Raw genomic sequence first — 21,767 nt, 5'->3', positions numbered from 1 at the left:
CCGCAAAGCCACCAAGTCCTGGCTGCTCCAGCAGGCCGGGGGGGCTGTGAAACATCCAGCCCCGCGGAAATTGTGAATGTTGCGGTTTTGTTTTTGAAGTGTTGTCTTTGTCTAGTCTTCCCCCTTCCCTTGTCTATTGTGAACCGCCCGGAGTCCTTCGGGAGTGGGCGGCATACAAGACAAATAAATAAAATAAAATAAATAAATAATAAAAGTGATGTGCTTCCTGGAAGTATAGTTATTCTCTGCTATTTAAAAGAACAGCACTTTTTAAAACAATAGCACGGGGCCTCTTCAGATCAAGCATTTATTTTAAAAAGCTTCTTCATTTTGTTAAGTTGTCTAGAATAATAATAAAGCAGTCTTTAAAAATAAGTCTAATAATTTGAACATTTTATAGGCATTTATAGTTGTTGACTTACCTCCTTGCAGCAAACAGCCTGATTAGCACAAGAAAAAAAAAATCTGCCTCCCAGCAATTTGCCAAGTGGAGCAAACAGCAAGTTTCACTTTCAATTTCTCCCAATCATCAGCTGTTACAGGCTGCAGGGATTGCCATAGCTTATTGAAGCCTCTGCAAGCCTTTCGTTTGCTGCCAAGAGGTAAATTGCTGGGAGACAGAGGCCAAAGGTTGGGGTGGGTGGGGCTACATTCAGTGTATAAGACGCACCCAAATTTTCTTTTAGAGGGGGTGCGTCTTATACTCCGAAAACTATGGTAATTTTTCTTTAACACTCTAATGCATCCTGCCGCAAACTGTTTAATGCTATTGCAAACATTACCATCAGGCACTGTTACGAAAGTGTTAACGGCTTTTTGTCATGATATATCAAAGAATTCTAGAAGCTAATTTAAATAACATATCTACCACGTCTCTCTTTTGCACAAGGAAGTTGTATCAGCTGAGGCTGCAGTGCTACAAGTAGTATTTCCAAAGCTTGGATATATTCACAGGAGAGCTACAAATGAAATCAGCATACAGGTAGTCCTTGATTTACAACCATTTGCTTAGTGACGGTTTAAAGTTAGGCTGAAAAAAAGTGACATAACTATTTTTCACACTTCCGGGGGAAATTCTGGGAGTTGAAGTTCACACACCTTAAAGGAGCCAAGATTAAGAAACACTGGTTTTAGAATTCAACCCTCAAATCTGAATTTCACAGCCTCAATCTTGTTTGCTAAACCACTTTGCAAAATTGGTTTGTGAGCAATAAGCTGCCAATCTCTGGAATGCAGAGTGGTTTTTTTTTACAATAAAGTGATTCTATGTTTCTAAAAAAAAAAGGTTTTGTGATTGAAATGTGTTAATTATTGACACCCAGCATCTTTTAAGTCTCCTCTTTGCTTCATGATACCAAGAAATACAACTTCAGAGCGAAAAAAAAAGCTTCAAAGAGTTTACAGTAGTTTAAAATGTATAGCAAGAACTGTAAGTTTAATATACATTACAAAGTGAATCCAAATTACATGCCAAGAATTGGAGGCTAAATTTACAAAGAGCACTGCATCTAAAACCTGTTTTCTAGGAGTTTTATGCATTTAGTGTTCTAGATGCCATATACCAGTATTTCTTGACCACTTGAAGAGGTGTGGAGTTCAACTCCCTTGCTGGCTGAAAAAGAGTTGAAGTCCATATCTCAAGTGCCCAAGGTTGAGAAATACTGTCTTATACTATTTTGGATACATGTTTCCATTAATTCTTATTGTAAGATAAAGCAAAATGTTCATAGGTATAACTCTCTCTTTCTCTCTCAATACACACACACAAATATTATATGAGACCTCGCCGAAACGCTGCCAAGACAATCTCAATCTTACATGGGAAAAGACGCCATATATATATGATGTAACTATAACTATGTAAGGGATGTATATTAGTGATCTAGACATTTTTTCTCTTTTTTTAATAAAATGTTTTAAGAGGCCAAGGTTTATCAGCAACAGCAGCTTAATGTTATATGTGATTATTGCAATATCACACAGATGTAGGAAGTTCTGCTGCCTCTTAGATAAATTATATCGGCCACACAATCAACATATTTAAATATCTTGAATACCATCTTTCAGTTCTGCAAATATTATTTTTACAGATAATTTAACACTGGATTATGGCTGAGTTAAAGAGCTAAGTACTGGTAGTCTTCAATTTACGGCCACAATTGAGCCCAAAATTTCTATTGTTATGCAAGGCATTTGTTAAGTGTGTTCTGCCCATTTATGACCTTTCTTGCCACAGTTAAATGGATCACTGCAATTATTAGTTAGTAACAAGGTTGTTAAGTGACTACCTATAGTTACTTTGCTATACTTAGCAATCAGAATAGAGCTGGAAGGGATCTTGGAGGTCTTCTAGTGCAGCCTCCTGCTCAAGCAGGGGTGTCAAATTCGCGTCGTCTCGGCATCATCATGTGATATCTGCCTTGCTGCTGCTTCGGCTGCCATTGAAACGGGGAGGGGGGCATGGTACTTGGGAGGGGAATCATTGTGTGCTGGAGGAATATTCTAGAAACTGTCCTGACCATCTCATTGCGCATGTGGAGGAAGGGAGTTTCCCGCCAAGGTTAACTGTCCAGCATTCCACCCTGATGATGTTTTTTGAAGATATCTCCCACCTGACAGTTGGGTGAATTATAATTGGACTATGGACTGGGGTGTCAAGGGGAGGGGATTGACCTATACATGATATTCTTTGCTTTTGCGCCCAATTAACCAGACTCAGCTTCGCTTCGCTACTATTCGTTTGTAATTAGTAAAAGTACACTTAATTTCAACAAATGGAGTTGAGTGGTTTCTTTCCTGATTATTAAATGAAGCAGCACCTGACACGTGACGTATCGGGACGTTTTCCCTTCGCTAAACTGGGTGGAGGCAGAGCCAGCATGGGACGCATCTGGACAGCAGGCCGCGAGTTTGACACCCCTGCGATATACCATTTCAGACAGGTATTCTGTCCAGTTTCTTCTTAAAAACTTCCAGTCATGAAGCATCTACAACTTCTGAAGGCAACTTCTGTTCCACTGGTTAATTGTCCTCACTGTCAGGAAATTTCTCCTTAATTTCAGGTTGCTTCCCTCCTTGATGAGTTTTCATCCATTGTTTCTTGTCCTGCCTATAGGTGCTTTGGTAAACAAGTTGACCCCCTCTTCTTTGTGGCAACTTCTCAAATACTGGAATCCTGCTATTATGCCATCCCTACTCCTTCTTTTTTCTAGATTAGCCAAACCCGCATGTTTCAGTCTCCACGCCTTTGATCATCTTAGTTGCTTTTTTTTACACTTCTTCCAAAGTCTCAACATCTTTTTCATAATGTGGCGGCCAAAACTGGATGCAGTATTCCATGTGTGGCCTCACTAAGGCTTAATAAAATGGGACTAATAATTCATGTGATCTTAATTCTGTCTCTGTCACACAACAAAGGATTGTACTAGCTTTATTGACTGTTGCCGCACACTGCTGGCTGATATTTAAGTGATCATCAACTAGGACTCCAAGATCCTCCCCAGCAATGGATGGAAATTAATCAAGGAGAGAAGCAACTTAGAACTGAGCAGAAATTTCCTGATAGAACAATTAATCAGTGGAACAACTTGCCTCCAGAAGTTGTGAATGCTCCAGCACTGGAAGTCTTTAAGAAGATGTTAGATAGCCATTTGTCTGAAGTGGTTTAGGCTTTCCTGTCTAGGCAGGGGGTTGGACTAGAAGACCTCCAAGGTCCCTTCCAACTCTGTTATTCTATTCTATCTCTCCCACAGTGAGTTTTTGAGCCACGTTTCGCCTAATCCGTACTTGAACCTTTATATAACTTCATAGATATATTGACTCTATATAATTATATATATTATATTGATTCCATAACTGAGAGTTATAGAATTGTATTCCTGAATAGCAATAGCAGTTAGACTTATATACCGCTTCATAGGGCTTTCAGCCCTCTCTAAGCGGTTTACAAAGTCAGCATATCGCCCCCACAGTCTGGGTCATTTTACCCACCTCGGAAGGATGGAAGGCTGAGTCAACCCTGAGCCGGTGAGATTTGAACAGCCAAACTGCAGATCACAGTCAGCTGAAGTGGCCTGCAGTACAGCGCTCTAACCACTGCGCCACCTCGGCTCTTCTGAACAAGCTAATGTATCCTTAAATAAAAAAATGCCAGCCTGAATCAATCATACACTTCCTGTCGTGATTCAATTTTCTTCCTTTGGAATGTTTTCTTTTTTTAAAAATTCAGAATAGAAAACATGTTGTTTCAACAACAAGATGTCAACTGGCATATTTTGGCTGGGAAGCCACAGAAATGCAAGTGGGGTATCCTTGGCAACCAGCTGCTGTGTCTGTGGCTGTCATTTCTGCCAGAATGAATAGAGGGGTGGGAGAATTTATCCAATTTTTAGTCTCTAAAAATTTATGTGCAGCAAATGGGGAATTTAGGCCTGTAGATCACCATGTTTCAATCACTTGAGGGAACAAGGACTCCCGGGGGGGGGGGGGGGGGTTGTTCCTACGTGATTTCCATGGTTTCGTTGACAACTTTTAGGGCAGCAAGGAAAGTAATATGCTATGCACACATACTGTGAGTTAAACTATAACGGGGTTTATGTTGTGAACTGAAGCAGAAGCCATAGTTTGTCAAGGTGCAGAGTTTCACAACCTTGGCAACTTGAAGATGTGTGGACTTCAACTCCCAGAATCCCCCAGGGATGTGAAGTTCACACACCTTCAAGTAGTATCTACCGTAGAATTCGTTCCAAGGAAGAGTGTGCTTGAACAAATGAAAAGTTTTAAGATATTAGGAAAAGCTTGGCAACAAGCAGCCTAATTTTGTGTCAATGTCACAACAAAGAAAGAGGGGGGGGGGGGAGAGAGAGAGAGAGAGAGAGAGAGAGAGAGAGAAAGAAAGAAAGAAAGAAAGAAAGAAAGAAAGAAAGAAAGAAAGAAAAGAAAAGAAAGAAAGAAAGAAGGAACACATCCATCCCCTTTTGGGATATGGCTTTACCAGCATATACTATTGCTGGAATTTATTCTTTACCTAGGTATCTTTTTCATCATTAACTTCCTCTTTAGCTAAAATACTATGGGCATTGAACTAAATGGAAAGAGATGATCTGATACATACAGAGTGAAATACTTTTACATGTGAAGACAGTGAAAAAGAGATGTCTTAAAACAGCCATGAGAGAAAGACATGGCTGCTTTAATAATTTGAAAATACACATTTGTATGTGTAAGTTATTGGTGTATAATTAAATTATTATATATTTAAGGCTTCACCTTAAATGGAATTGAAGGGTAGAGAAAAGATGTGTGTAACAAGAAGATATGTTTTAAAATGAATTACCCTATTGTTTGGACTATAAGACGCACCGGTGTATAAGATGCACCAAGATTTCGAAGAGGTAAGTAAGAAAAAGAGGTTTTTCTCCTCCCCAGCCTCTAGAGCAGCAGTTCTCAACTTGTGGGTCGCAACCCCTTTGGGGATCGAACAACCTTTTCACAGGGGTCACTAAGACCATCGGAACTCTAAACTTTAAACTCCACCTTGCGTTCCTCAAAACCCTCCACGGATGGGCTCCGGAGTCATCGCCAGCCACGCAGAGCGTCGCCACGGCTCCACGCCATAGAAAACATAGGTGTGCGCGCACAACCCGTACAGTTACAGCCTCGGAGACTTTGTAATGGCGGGAAAGTGTTCTCACTCTGACAAAGTGCTGCCTTGTCTTTCACAGCCACCACATTTCCAATTGGGGGGGGGGGAAGAAATCCTCTGCATGAATCCCCCCAATTGGAAATGAGGCAGCTGTGAAAGATGTGTGGGGTCCGGAACCCATCCGTGCTGCCAAGGACGGGCACCGGATGGGATGCCGGCGGTGCTAGGAGCCGGGCTGCGTGTAGAGGAGCTGGCGGCCGGGGCGCCCTGAAACAGCGCCAGGCAGCATGTCCCGCAAGAAGAGTCCCAGAGGCAAGGGCAGCAGCGCCACACCCTCCTTCACCCTTCCCATCGCCCAGCAACACGCTGCCCCCGCCGCTTCATCGGGCAGGCTGGGCAGGGGGAGGGCACAGCTTCGTTTCCAATTGGGGGGGGGAGAAATCCTCTGCATGGATCCCCCCCAATCGGAAATGAAACGGCTGTGAAAGATGTGTGGGGTCCGGAGCCCATACGTGGCGGGAGGGGTCCCCTCGTGTTCCTCATCTTCCCGGATGGGCTCCGGAGTCATCACCAGCCACGCAGAGCCTCACCGTGGCTCCACGTTGTTGAAAACATAGGCGCGTGGTGTGCGCACACCCGGTAAATTACAACCTCAGAGACTTTCCCCCAGGGAAAAATGCCGCTGCCAGGTACTTTTAACTTGGGATTAAAGGTGACCACAGTATGTGTGTCTATGTGCATGAGAGGGACAGACAGGCACACACACACACACACAGAGTGACAGAGATGGGGGAGGGAGGGGAGAGACAGAGAGACACACAGACAGACAGAGACACAGAGAGATTGAGAGACAGACAGACAAACACACAGAGTGACAGAGATGGGGGAGGGAGGGGAGAGACAGAGAGACACACAGACAGACAGAGACACAGAGAGAGAGACAGACAGACAAACACACAGAGTGATAGAGATGGGGGAGGGAGGAGAGAGACAGAGAGGGGGGAGACAAAGAGCGAGAGAGAGAGAGAGAGAGAGAGAGAGAGAGAGAAAGAAAAATATATATTCTCTTAATATATAGATATATTAAGAAATATTTCACAATATATAATTACATATTGTTTTTGTGATTAATCACTATGCTTTAATTATGTTCAATTTATAACAATAAAAATACATCCTGCATATCAGATATTTACATTATGATTCATAACAGTAGCAAAATTACAGTTATAGAGTAGCAACAAAAATTCTATGGTTGGAGACCACCACAATATGAGGAACTGTATTAAAGGGTCATGGCATTAGGAAGGTTGAGAACTACTGTTCTGCAGGCTTCAGACTTTTTGTGGAAAACAGTCCATTTTCTACAAAAATGGGGGCATTTTTGCCTTCCCCCAGCCCTGCTGAAGCCTGCAAAGTGCTTCTGGAGGGTGGGGGAAGGCAAAAACGCCTCCGTTTTTTTGCCAAAATGGGATGTGGGGGTGGGGCTCCAGGAGGCCAAAAATAGCTGCATTCGGTGTATAAAATGCACCAATATTTCCACGCTCTTTTAGGAGGAGGAAAGGTGTGACTTATACTCTGAAAAATAGGGTAAATAGTTTCCTTTCCCTACAATAAATGTATACTATGCACTGACTTGGTAATAAGAGAAGCATTAGAAATGAGAACGCTTCTATTTCTTGGTCCAGACTCTGCTATGCTAAAAAAAAAGATAGATGTTTTACCACTGCATATATAAGCCTCCTTTAATTGCTATTAAAGGAAACATTGGAAAGCAGTCTCAAACTGCACGTACTTCGTAAATATCTTATTCAAAAGATATAGGGGAACAAAAAACGACATTAAGCCAATTCTCATGGCTCAAAGGTAATGTGTAACATCTTGCATCAAGGATCCAGCAGAAGAGAACTAATCAACACAGCGAGCAGATTATCACATTATGCAACAGGCATTCTTTCTAATAATGAACTGACAAATGTTTATAAACTGTAAACAACATTATACAATGCAAAGCTTGTATGCACTACCCTTATCAATGTGCCCCAATTTTGCCACTGGCTTCGTCATTCTTAGATTTCAGCTACTGTGTTGTGGCCCCCAGCAGCCTGCGGAGCTGGCAGCAGAATCGGACAGTGAGGAGGTTGGGGAGGAACGTGGGCCAGTCCTGGGGGCTGAGGGAAGCTAAGATGAGGGCTCTGCGTCGGAGGCAGAGAGGGAGCTAGACAAGCAGTGAGGCAGAAGAACAACTGGAGCCTGTTCCCAGTGTGCGCATGCGCAGAGCGGTTCCACCACAAAACCACGTTCGACTAAAGGGCGCTCGACGAAACCGCGTAGCTGACATCATCACAGCGCGACAACAGCACGGAGAAAAAAGCACACTGTAAACGCTAAACCTAAAATTAACCCCTAAACCTAAATCTAACCTCCCTAAACCTAATCCGAAACCTAACCCTTAACCTAACCCTAAACCTAACCCTAACCCTAACCCTTAACCTAACGCTAAACCTAATCCTAATCCTAATCCTAATCCTAATCCTAACCCTTAACCTAACCCTAACCCTAAACCTAACCCTAAACCTAACCCTTACCTTAACTTGAATCGGCTTGCTTTCAAAGCGCTATTTAAAGCGCCCTTCTTTCTCCGCGCTCGCTGTTGTCGCCCTGTTGATGTTGTCAGCGACGCGGTTTAATCGGGCGCGCTTTAGTCGAGCGCGGTTTTGTCGTGCCACGGCGCAGAGCTGCCAGCAGACACGAACAACTAAGGAGTAAAGCCACACCTTGGAGGTGATTGGCCCCTCCCATAGGAAACAAAAGAGGAGTGAATGGGGAGTGGCCTTTTGCAGGAAACAATTCGTTCCTTCAGTCGTTTCGAAAGTGGAAAGTCTGTGACTCTAAGAGACTCAGTACCAAGTGTTGCTTTGCCCTGCATTTGGAAACTAATTATCTGGCAGCTTGCCAAGCAAGATAAGGTTCTTGTTCATAAATATTCCTCTGAAAGACTGTTTGCCAAGGCTTGCTGACTGTGAGTGAAAGGAATTCACAGCCGTGCAAATAAAAGAGGTTTTGCTGGGACCCGGACTTTGCTTCATGCTTTTTAAGGAAGCCTAGGTCAGAACATACTGCACTACAGGTGAAACTCGAAAAATTAGAATATTGTGCAAAAGTTCATTTATTTCAGTAATGCAACTTAAAAGGTGAAACTAATATATGAGATAGACTCATGACATGCAAAGCAAGATAGTTCAAGCCGTGATTTGTCATAATTGTGATAATTATGGTTTACAGCTCATGAAAACCCCAAATCCACAATCTCAGAAAATTAGAATATTGTGAAAAGGTGCAATATTCTAGGCTCAAAGTGTCCCACTCTAATCAGCTAATTAAGCCATAACACCTGCAAAGGGTTCCTGGGCCTTTAAATGGTTTCTCAGACTGGTTCAGTAGGAATCACAATCATGGGAAAGACTGCTGACCTGACAGTTGTGCAGAAAACCATCATTGACACCCTCCATAAGGAGGGAAAGCCTCAAAAGGTAATTGCAAAAGAAGTTGGATGTTCCCAAAGTGCTGTATCAAAGCACATTAATAGAAAGTTATGTGGAAGGGAAAAGTGTGAGAAAAAGAAGAAAAAGGTGCACAAGCAGCAGGGATGACCGCAGCCTGGAGAGGATTGCCAGGAAAAGGCCATTCAAAAGTGTTGGGGACTTTCACAAGGAGTGGACTGAGGCTGGAGTCAGTGCATCAAGAGCCACCACACACAGGCAGATCCTGGACATGGGCTTCAAATGTCATATTCCTCTTGTCAAGCCACTCCTGAACAACAAACAACGTCAGAAGCATCTTACCTGGGCTAAAGAAAAACAGACCTGGTCTGTTGCTCAGTGGTCCAAAGTCCTCTTTTCTGATGAGAGCAACTTTTGCATCTCATTTGAAAACCAAGGACCCAGAGTATGGAGGAAGAATGGAGAGGCACACACTGCAAGATGCTTGAAGTCCAGTGTGAAGTTTCCACAGTCTATGTTGATTTGGGGAGCCGTGTCATCTGCTGGTGATGGTCCAGTGTGCTTCATTAAGACCAGGGTCAACGCAGCCGTCAACCAGATTTTGGAGCACTTCATGCTTCCTTCCGCAAACGAGCTTTATGGGGAAGGTGACTACATTTTCCAGCAGGACTTGGCACCTGCCCACACTGCCAAAAGCACCAAAACCTGGTTCAATGACTGTGGGATTACTGTGCTTGATTGGCCAGCAAACTTGCCTGACCTGAACCCCATACAGAATCTATGGGGCATTGCCAAAAGAAAGATGAGAGACATGAGACCGAACAATGCAGAAGAGCTGAAGGCCGCTAGTGAAGCATCCTGGTCTTCCATAACACTTCAGCAGTGCCACAGGCTGATAGCTTCCATGCCACGCCGCATTGAGGCAGTAATTGCTGCAAAAGGGGCCCAAACCAAGTACTGAGTACATATGCATGCTTATACTTTTCAGAGGTCCGATATTGTTCTATGTACAATACTTGTTTTATTGATTGCATGCAATATTCTAATTTTCTGAGATGGTAAGCCTAACCCTAATCATCACAATTATGACAAATCACAGCTTGAACTATCTTGCTTTGCATGTAATGAGTCTATCTCATATATTAGTTTCACCTTTTAAGTTGCATTACTGAAATAAATGAACTTTTGCACGGTATTCTAATTTTTCGAGTTTCACCTGCAGATTTCTTCCAGTTATCCTATTGTGTCCTATACAATTGGAAACTCCCAGTGTAGGAATATGATCCTCACAATATCCCTCGAAGAAATGCTGTTTAAGGACAATGCTGTTTAAAGAGTAATGTCATACCTCCCAAAGGTGCTTTTTCAAAAGGCAGCTAAGCTTTCTTGGGTTTTTCCCCTTGAAAACATTTCGCTCCTCCTCCAAATTCAGAAGAACTGAAGAAGCTTCATGGATGAGAAGCGAAACATTTTCACAGACAACTATGACCTCAATGACTGAGAATTTCCATAGACATCCTGGCATCTCCACAATTTTGTTTGTGAGATAGAAGGGATTAGTCCTTTGACTTATGACCGCAATTGAGCCCCAAATTTATGCTCTTGTGAGAATTTGAGTTTTGCCCTGTTTTACGACATATCCTGCCACAGTTGTTAAGTGAATCACTGCAGTTGATGAGTTACTAACCTGGTTGTTAAGCGAATCTGTCTTCCCCATTGACTTCACTTGTCAAAAGGTCACAAGAAGTGATCACGTGACCCTGAGACACTGCAACAGTCATAAGTATGAACCAGTTGCCAAGCATCTGAATTTTGATCATGTGATCATGGGGGATACTCCAACAGTCATAAGTGTGAAAAATGGTCATAAATCACTTTTTTCAGTGCTGTTGTAACTTTGAACGATCACTAAATAAACTGTTGCAACTGTACCTTAATGTACTAAGGAGGTATGTTCTATATCAGGGATCCCCAACCCCCAGTTCATGACTCAGTGCCAGGCCGCGGCTCATTCAGAAATGGGCCACAGAAGCAACGTGCAACACTGCATTTGTGAAGGCGAGGGCGGCACACCTGAAACCATCCCCTCTCCCCCATCAGCCCGTTGCTGCGTCCTCTGTTGGTCTGCCAAGCTGGGAAGATTGGAGACTGCTATTATCTATATACCATATTTTTCGGAGTATAAGACGCATCGGAGTATAAGACGCACCAAGGTTTTGAAGAGGCAATTTTTTTAAAAAAAGTAGGTAGGTAGGTAGAGGATAGACAAGGAAAGAGAGAGAAATACAGTAGGTAGGTAGGGAGAGTAGTTAGGTAGGTAGGTAGAGAAAGGGATAGAGAGAGAGAGAAATAGAGAGAGAGGGAGAGAGAGTGTGTGTGTGTAGGTAGGAGGTAGAGGGATAGAGAGAGAAAGAGATAGAGAAATACAGTAGATAGGTAGGGAGAGAGAGAGTGTAGTTAGGTAGGTAGATAAAGGGATAGAGAAATACAGTAGGTAGGGAGAGTGTGTGTGTGTGTAGGTAGGTAGGTAGAGGGATAGAGAGAGAAAGAGATAGAGAAATACAGTAGATAGGTAGGGAGAGAGAGAGTAGGTAAGTTGCTGTATTCAGTGTATAAGATGCACCCAGATTTTCAGTCTCTTTTCTGAGGAAAAAAGATGCGTCTTGTACTCCGAAAAATACAGTATATAAAAGCCAAATACCACCCACTCATCACGAAATCTCCAGAACCATAAAGCCTACAAACTTGAAATTTGGCACATATGTTCCTCTTGGCTTCTAGGTACTTGCTAAGAAAGGATTTTTCGAAATGACCATCAGATTATTAGTTTTTCTTATGCAGTAATTAACACACTTTGATGCTAAGGAGTTCTAACCCCCCTCCCCCCTTAAAAAGAACTCTGTTCCAACTGCCAGTTGCCAAACATTCCGTTACCTCTGTTCAAACTGGCAGATGCTTCACTCCTTCACTCAGGAGCAATCTGAGGCTCCTTATAGTACTAAATGTTGGTACCTCACCAAAATGTCTACGCCTTCCACCCATGGAACTGTTTCCGGACTTAAGACCGAGAGAGCAATATTCCCTTATGTGTTTCAATCACCGACCACCACTGAGGCAACGTATTGAACTGGACTTCTCCTGCATTGCCTGATCACAGAGTTTTGTCACGAAGTACGGGTATCCAGCGACTTATACATATTTGTACAGTAGAAATTAATTCTACACTGATTGAATCAATTCATTTTCAGCCATCGTGAAAGTTCTGCTGGTCCTTGACTTATGACCACAATGGAGCCCAGAATGCTAAACAAAACAGTTGCTAACTGAGTGATGCACGATTTTATTATCTTTATGCCAGTTAAGCAAATCACTGCAGTTGCTAAATGGATCGTGCAGCCGTTAAGCAAATCTGGTTTCTGTCATTGATTTTTGCTTGTTAGAAATCGGCTGAGAAGATAACACATGGGGATTACTGAACCCGGGACACTGCAACTCTCATAAAGACACGCCAGTTACAAGTGCCCCAATTTTGATCACATGATTATGGGGATGCCGCGACAGACAAAGTGTGAAAAACGGTCATCAGTCACTTTTTCAGTGCTGCTGTAACATTGAAAGATCACTAAATAACTGATTGTAATTTGAGCACTATGGTAGCGTAGCTGAAAAAGAGGTCTACAGGTCATGGTGAAAATAGCTGCAAATTGTTTTGTTTAATCAATCGAATAAAGTTAATGATATAATGCAAGATTGTAAGGCATTTCATTATACATAATCCTGCATATCAGGATTCTAGGTAAATGATAAAATCGTTAATCTTCTAAGATGCAGTGTTATTTTTATAGACAATTCACAACCATAATTGCAAATTCTAGTCTCATAGACGTCACATGCAAAGTAACCATGTAAAATCAGCTACCTGTTCTGTTTAAACTAATTGTCAAGGGACTAAACTAATTCTTTCCTTGCATAATCTCTCTTTGGAACAGATGATAGAAGAATGCAAGAGCACAGATGTCACCCCTTCTCCTAAGTGGAGACATATTCATATTAAACCTCACGTTTAAATTTTAAAATACATATTTCTAGAAAGATTCTGAAAGAAGGAATTGGCAGCAACAGAAACATAGCAAGTAGCAGAGAAAGAAATGTACATAAAATGAAAATGTTTGTTAAAGTAACCTTGTAGATTATGAGACTATGAAGATTATTTCATATTTTCAAGACTATATTAGGAATAGTTCACTAACCATCCAGAAAAAAGCAGTGAGTGATCAAGGAGGATTTAAAAAAACTAAGCAGCACAATTCTTGCTTTTTCCCACTATTAAAATAAACAGAAGAAATTCTACAGAACAGAAAATGTTACATACACGAGTTGGCATATAATTTGTAGAACTCCATAGGAATATGGAACATAGGAAGACATATAAATGCCCCCACAAAAAAGATGCCAAACTTTAAATTACATCAGCAACGGACAACCCTGAATAGGATTCGCACCTGTATAAAGAAGGTATAGCATCCTTCCTTCACTGTGACTGCAGGGTCCCACATCAAACTGTAGAACAAATCTTGACCCAGCTGTATACTGGTCCAATATCTGATTCTTTTATATATATATAAATGATGCTGTGCTTCAGTGGTTAGTGGCCTAGACCTGTGATGGTGAACCTTTTCGGCACCAAGTGCCGAAAAGGGAGTGCGTGTGTGCACTCATCGGGGCCACAACCCGGAAGAGGAGCTGTCCAGATGGCATGCACCTGCAGGAAAATGAACTTCCAGTTTCCGGCACACGTATAGCAATAGCAACAGCAGTTAGACTTATATACCGCTTCATAGGGCTTTCAGCCCTCTCTAAGTGGTTTACAGAGTCAGCATATTGCCCCCAACAATCCGGGTCCTCATTTTACCCACCTCGGAAAGATGGAAGGCTGAGTCAACCTTGAGCCGGTGAGATTTGAACAGTCGAACTGCAGAACTGCAGTCAGCTGAAGTAGCCTGCAGTGCTGCATTTAACCACTGTGCCACCTCGGCTCATGCACACTTGCCAGCTAGTCTTCCAGTTACTGGCACATATGCGCGTGTTGTTAGGTAAGCTCCCCGTTGGGAGAGCGAGTACGTTCAGCGAAGCGTTGTGAGAGTTGTGTTGTAGAACATACAAACCAGCATACAGAGACACTGCAGTTTAAATAGGCTTTTACTTTCATGGAAATAAAGGTATCAGAGTCCATCAAACAGTCCAAGTCATACACGGATAAAAGACAGACAGTCATCAATGTCTTTCAGTTAAGGGATAATCCAAATAACATTGTCCAGTATCATATAATCAGTTCAGAACTCAAAGTCTGCTAACAGTTGCAAAACTTACAATAGCTCACGGCGCTCAGATCAGATCAGCCCAGCATCTAATGAACAGAGCTAACAGTTGTTCTGGCTCCCTCTTATGGCCGATTGAGGAAAACAGCAACCAATCACATTTTACAGTATGATTTAAAGAAACAGGTACAACATTGTTACATGATTTATATATTGCCAAACCAACTGTTAGATTATATTCCTAACACGTGTGACGATCAGCTGGCTGGCACACATGTTAACGCTGGAAAACAAAAGGCCAGCTCTTCCAGTTTCTGGCATGCCGCACGGACAAAGGCCACCTGATTGTCAAGTGTGCATGCGTGCCAGAAACCCAAAAGAGGAACAGGCGAGGCTGCGCATGCCAGGCGACATGGCTCTGTGTGCTACTTTGGGCACGTGTGCCATAGGTACGCCATCACAGGCCTAGACATTGATAATTGAACACAAGATCTTTTTAACATTTATATTTTGTTGTGTTACTAATTAAGGTGAAATCATCATATATGTATATTGCTAGTCCATGTATGATATGCCATACACTAAATAAATCAAGAAACCCGCATGGCAGGAAATGATTGAACACAGAGCATGCAACTTTTAGGCAACCAAGAGCCTTTTTTAATTAAAAAAAAAAACAATACTGAAATGGCTTAGGACAGGAGTGTCAAACTTGTGGCCCAAGGGAGACTAACCAGTTTGGTCTAGTGGTTAAGGCATCATACTAGAAAGGGGGAGATGGTAAGTTCAAATTTTGCCCTAACCATGAAAACAGCTGGGTGATTTTGGGCCAGTCTCTCTTTCTCAGCCTACCTCACAGGGTTGCTATGTGGGGGAAAAGGAGAGGGGGAAGGAGGTGTGTTGGATATGTTTGCCACCATGAGTTATTTATAAAATAAAACCAGGATATATAAAAAATAAATACACAAAAAATAAAAATAAATTACCAGGACGATAAGCATAAGGTTTAAGCCACATGTACCTATTTTATGCAACAAACTCTTAGAAATACAAGGCCACGTATAGGTTCCCCCAAATTAGTTTATGGTAGGGAAGACTGGATTGTGATATAAGGGATCTTTTCTCAAAGACATTTCAGAAGGAAGCAAAAGGGTGATTTCTCTGCTTAATCATGGCTACACATTGCCTTCACATTAACTTGGGCTTGATGTGCACACCAGGATAGGTTTTCAAATCTCCCACAGCCTCAATGACTCAATAAAACAATTGTGTTCATATCACAAACTAATTCAAGTTTCCAGAATTAGTTCAATGGTCTGGTTATTTTTTTTGATTCACTGAACTTAATAACATTTTACCCTACATGACCCTAGTTATGGATTATCTCTACATATCTTATCTAGACTTTGGAGGTGCATGAACCTAATTGCCATGAAAATTTCTTTTTTCTGGAGTTTTATTTACACACAGAACACTCAAAGGAAAAACCATAAAAATGAGGCCACAGTTCCACACCAGTTATTCTTTTCTTAGCGTTGATATATGACTTCCCAGCTCCAAGTGGACGGAGCTTGGAGAAAAGAACTACCGTGTTTCCCCAAAAATAAGACAGGGTCTTATTTTCTTTTGACCCCCGAGATAAGCACTTGGCTTTATTTTCGGGGAGGTCTTATTATTTTTGAGGTGCAGGAGGCGGTGAGTGTGGTCACCTCATGGCTGCTGCTGTGTTGCAATATTTTCGGGTAGGGGTTATTTTAGTGCATGCGCTCAAAAGCCCGATTGGGCTTATTATCCAGGGAGATCTTATTTTCAGGGAAACAGGGTAGCATTTGAATTCACATTTGGCATTGACTGGGTCCACAAAGCTAGTGGCCAGGTTCAAAAATTTAAATTAAACAATTTACAAATCACACTATCCATATAGTAGGTTAACTTCAAACCAATTACCGATATGTTTTAGCATGTTATGCAAAGGAGGCCACAACCAGTCAGGTTTGCCTCTGTTGTGCTTTCTGATTCCAAATTCAATCTGCAATTCAGCTTTCCTTGATATGGATGCTGTGGCCCTCCCCAAAGACCATCATTCTGGGATTGATGATTATGTTTATATTCATGTGACCTTTAACCTTTCAGAGGCAGGACAGCCCTGAGCTCTCCAGCTCAGATCAAATCCCAACAGAACTGATTATAGCAGTGATAACTAGGTCTATGGAGATTCTCAATCAAGTCATGGCTGTCCCAATGGGACTTTTCCCAAAGACAATTGGACTTTTCTTGGGGGGTTTTTCTTTGAAAATGTTTTGTTTCTCAGAACTGAAGAAGCGTCTTGGATACGAAGCGAAAACATTTTTAAAGGAAAAAAAAACAAGAAAAGTCCAGTTGCCTTTTGGAACAGTACCATTGGGTCAGTGACCAGCAACATATTTACTGCTTCGAGCAGAGCTCAAGGAGAACCCAGAATCCACAATAAGTACGAATAATCCTTGATTTACAACAGTTCATGTAGTGATTGTTCAAAGATTGTTCAAAGTTATGACCATTTTTCACACTTAAGACCATCTTAGCATCCCTATGGTCACATGATTTACAGTTGGATTTTATGCCATTTTACTCCAGATTAACTCAAGCTGCACTATCTGAAATACTGATCCCATCAATAAACCCAGTTAAGTGGTTTCAACACGGTTTGCTTATTCAACTTCTACAACCACCCATCTCAGACAAGTGATTCAGAGCGGTGAACCTATATACATATAAAAACAGTTAGAACCAGTACAGGCACCATACCTATATACATAAAGGTAAAGGTTCCCCTTGCATATATGTGCTAGTCGTTCCCGACTTTAGGGGGCGGTCTTATCTCCGTTTCAAAGCCGAAGAGCCAGCGCTGTCCGAAGACGCCTCTGTGGTCATGTGGCCGGCATGACTAAATGCCGAATGTGCACGGAATGGGCCAAAGGTGGTTCCTATTTTTTTCTACTTGCATTTTTACTTGCTTTCGAACTGCTAGGGTTGGCAGAAGCTGGGACAAGTAACGGGAGCTCGTTCCATTACGAGGCACTAGGGATTCGAACTGCCAACTTTTCTGACAACCTCAGCATCTTAGCCACTGAGCCACTGCATCCCTTGCATATACATACAGCCAAATTAATTCATATTTTATCTACCTCTCAAGAGGGCAAGAAAAATTAAGACCATAAATATCAATACAACCAAAAAAACCGGGGCTCAGGCTTTTACAATAAAGTGTTGCCTGGCTTGACACAACACCCCAAGGGAAACGCACACTGAATCGTGGAAGATGTGACAACAACCCCCCCACCCCCATCCCAGGCTGCCCTCCACTGGAGGGGTGTCTGCCTAGGTCTCTTAAAGGGCTGCTGGGTTAAACAGGGAATGCGTCCACACGTGCTAAATACACCGGGGTTTAAGCTCACATAGCACACGAAGCACTAAAACCCGTGTTGGTCAAGCAATGTCTGGACCCAAATAGCTCGCTTAGCACTTTTGGAGATGTAGGACCTCCGCTGGGGGAGGGGGGAAGGGAGGGGGGGATATTCCGGGGTCACCGGGATTTCTTCTTCCCCTGCAGCAACCATTTGCTAGCCCCGCTCTCCCCGACCCGCTGCCTTCCCCAATGGTCCATGTCCCCCCCCGGCCCCATCTTTCCAAGGCTAGCGGGGCAAAAAAGAGGACACCCGGCCCCGTTAACAACCCCTTCCGGCGGTACCGACTCACCGGCTCCGGTTTCCTGGGGGAAGAAAAAAGCGGTGCACCCTGTCACCCTCTCTCTCTCCACGCGCGGCCCCCCACCCGGATCTCTTCTGGGACCTGTCGCGCGTCTCCACCGCCGAGTTGCCACTGTGCGCGCTCCCGACGCCCGGATTTCCCACCCACCCCCTGCGCGCGGCCGTTTTCTAGCCACGCCCTCCGCCGGCGATCTCCATCTTTTCACGTCGTCACCACTTGTCCCTTCTTCGAGGGCGGGGGAGGGGGCGACTTCGCGGAGGTCACGTACCCGGAGGGCTCCGGTCGATCACGTGGAACTGGAACTGCATGCCGGGAAATGAAGTCCTCCTGAGCTCGCAGTTGGAGTGATTTCACGTTCTCCAGCCTACGCAGAAGCCGCGTTGTTTCCTAGGCGACCTGCAGCGTTAAGAGCTGCTTGTTTAAACACTTCGACGCCTCTAGTGCAGTGTTTCTCAACCTTGGCAACTTGAAGATGTCCGGACTTCAACTCCCAGAATTCCCCAGCCAGCATTTGCTGGCTGGGGAATTCTGGGAGTTGAAGTCCGGACATCTTCAAGTTGCCAAGGTTGAGAAACACTGCTCTAGTGGGTTTGCCCTAGTGGGACTAGGAGTGGCCTGGTTTTGCAAATGCAAACTCAACGTTTTGAGACATACCGTCTAATGTCCCAGGTGAAGCCCATTTCACAGAGGGGCAAGTTGATGTAACTAAAAGACAAGTCCATTTCCCTGCAAATGAACACACAACAGACAGCAAAACAGCCTTGTGGGATCCCCAAAGGTGTTTCAAAAGACAATGGGACTTTCTTAGGTTTAGTTGGTTGGTTGGTTGGTTGATTTGTCACTCATGTACAAGATAACCAGGAATAAGAATAAACGTGAATAAAAACACAGGAAATGGGTACCAATAAATGGGGACAGTGAGACTTTAAAATGTTTTGCTTCTCATCCAAGAAGCTTCTTAGACCAGAAGCAAAATGTTTTCAAGGGGGGAGGGGAACTCCCAAGAAAGTCCAGTTGTCTTTTCAAAAGACAAATATTTGGGACTAGGGATTCTTCGTCATCCAGGTCAGGGTTGTTCCAAAAGTGCCTTTTCAGAAGGCAACTGGACTTTGGGTTGTTTTTTTTTTTCCTTTTGAAGATGTTTCGCTTCTCATCCAAGAAGCTTCTTCAGCTCTGACTGGATGGTGAGGAATGGAAGGATTTATACTCCTTGCAGACAGCTGGTCATTTTGCATCCTTTTAGAGAGTCATTGAGGCCACTTGGGAGGTTTATATCTGTGTCCTCAGGGTAACTTGAGTGGTGCTCCTGCTTCCTGTAGTCTGCAAATTTTTTCCCCTCTGGAAATCCATTCCTGCTCCCACACCATTCAAAGGGTGTTCATCCCAAATTGTATAGATAAAAGTCTGTAGAGATTCTTCGTCATCCAGGTCAGGGTTGTCCCAAAAGTGCTTTTTCAGGAGGCTACTGGACTTTCTTGTTTTTTTCCCCTTTTGAAGATGTTTCGTTTCTCATCCAAGAAGCTGCTTCAGCACTGACACAGGATAGTGGGGAATGGAAGGATTTATACTCCTCGCAGACAGCTGGTCATTTGCATCCTTTAGGCACTAAAGCAGGGGTAGTCAACCTTTTTATACCTACCGCCCACTTTTGTATCTCTGTTAGTAGTAAAATTTTCTAACCGCCCACCGGTTCCACAGTAATGGTGATTTATAAAGTAGGGAAGTCAATTAAATTTAAAAAAGGAAAGGGCTTCAGTATTAGACAAAGCCCCTACCACCCACCATGAAAACTGGAACACCTACAAGTGGGCGGTAGGGACCAGGTTAACTACCACTGCTCTAAAGTTTAGAGGGTCATTGAAGGAAAAGGGGGAAAAAAACCAAGGAAGTCCAGTTGCCTCCTGAAAAAGCACTTTTGGGACAACCATGACCTGGATGACAGAGAATCTCTACAGATTTTTGGCTATACAATTTGGGATGGACACCCTTGGAATGGTGTGGGAGCAGGAATGGGTTTCTTTGAAAAAATGCAAACTACAGGAATCAAGAGCACTGCTCAGGTGACCCTGAAGACACAGACTAACCTCTAAGTGCTTCATGGACCTCTTAAAAGGATGCAAATGACCAGCTGTCTGCAAGGAATATAAATCCTTCCATTCCCCACTATACTGTCAGAGCAGAAGGAGCTTCTTGGATGAGAAGTGAAATGCCTTCAAAAGGGGAAAAAACAAAGTCCAGTTGCCTTGGGACAATCATGATCTGAGTGATTGAGAAGCTCCATAGACAGCCTAGACTAAAATTGCCCTCCCAGGGTCAAATGTCATAAATGTATACCGGTTGCCATGTGCCAAAATGTTGATCATGTGACTGGGGATGCAGTGACAATTGTAAGTGCAAGGACTTTTTTCCCCAGTGACTTATATTTTTGAATGGTCATTAAAGTTGTAATGTTGTAAAAGCTGAGGACTACCTGTATGTTAAAGGGACATGGTGGCTCAGTGGCTAAGACAATGAGCTTGTCAATCAAGAAAGGTTGGCAGTTTGGCAGTTTGAAACCCTAGCCTTGCATAACTGGGTGAGCTCCCGTTATTTGTTCCAGCTTCTGCCAACCTAGCAGTTCAAAAGCATGTAAAAATGTAAGTAGAAAAATAGGAACCACCTACGGTTCCTATTTTTGGTTCCAAAAATAGGAGGGAAGGTAACAGCGTTCCGTGCACCTTCGGCATTTAGTCATGATAGCCACATGACTACGGAGACATCTTCGAACAGCGCTGGCTCTTCGGCTTTGAAATGGAGATAAGCACCGCCCCCTAGAGTCGGGAATGCCTAGCACTCACCCCACCAGTCCACTTATCCAATTCCAGAAATGCCCATTATATCTGCAGCAAAACTAGGTATTTTGAATGGCATTTAATACAGGGCCAAACAATTTTCAATTTTGAAGATATATGGACTTCAACTTCCAGAGTGCAAGAAGACAACAAGCTCCACTTAACTGGTGTGTTTTTAACCTACACCGAGGTGGCGCAGTGGTTAAATGCAGCACTGCAGGCTACTTCAGCTGACTGCAGTTCTGCAGTTCGGCTGTTCAAATCTCACCGGCTCAGGGTTGACTCAGCCTTCCATCCTTCCGAGGTGGGTGAAATGAGGACCTGGATTGTTGTTGGGGCGATATGCTGACTCTGTAAACCGCTTAGAGAGGGCTGAAAGCTCTATGAAGCGGTATATAAGTCCAACTGCTATTGCTATAACTGCTATTGCTATTAACTTTGGTATGAAAAAAAGGGGAGAGGGAGAGAAGTGGGACTCAGAACATAATGTGTCTATTGCTTCCACACTTTATTCAAATTCTAAATCAGTTAAATTTGCATTTTCCTAGGCAAAGAGTTGTAATCTGCTTATTCACTAAAACAGATCGCAGATTAATAATGAACTCTCTATCCGCAGGGAACATTTCCTATTCACCCATCTGTTCTCTGTAAAAATGCCTTGAATTGAAAAGGAAGTCATGAGCATGTCCTAAAGTGCAATCTTTACTTCATATGGGAGACA

At 43.1% G+C, this 21,767-nt stretch overlaps 1 long non-coding RNA gene across 1 annotated transcript in view; it reads right to left on the bottom strand.

Moving 5' to 3' along the window:
- Positions 1 to 18,639, bottom strand: part of LOC116505378 — a 31,621-nt gene extending 12,982 nt beyond the window's left edge. Inside the window, exon 1 of the long non-coding RNA XR_004254932.1 lies at positions 18,204 to 18,639. This is a non-coding gene — a long non-coding RNA (uncharacterized LOC116505378). The remainder of the gene's footprint in view (positions 1 to 18,203) is intronic.
- Between the last annotated feature and the right edge of the window lie 3,128 nt (positions 18,640 to 21,767).

The sequence above is a fragment of the Thamnophis elegans genome, chromosome 3 (assembly GCF_009769535.1).
Source record: "Thamnophis elegans isolate rThaEle1 chromosome 3, rThaEle1.pri, whole genome shotgun sequence".
Lineage (NCBI taxonomy): Eukaryota > Metazoa > Chordata > Lepidosauria > Squamata > Colubridae > Thamnophis > Thamnophis elegans.
This window is presented reverse-complemented; position numbering and strand designations above follow the sequence as displayed.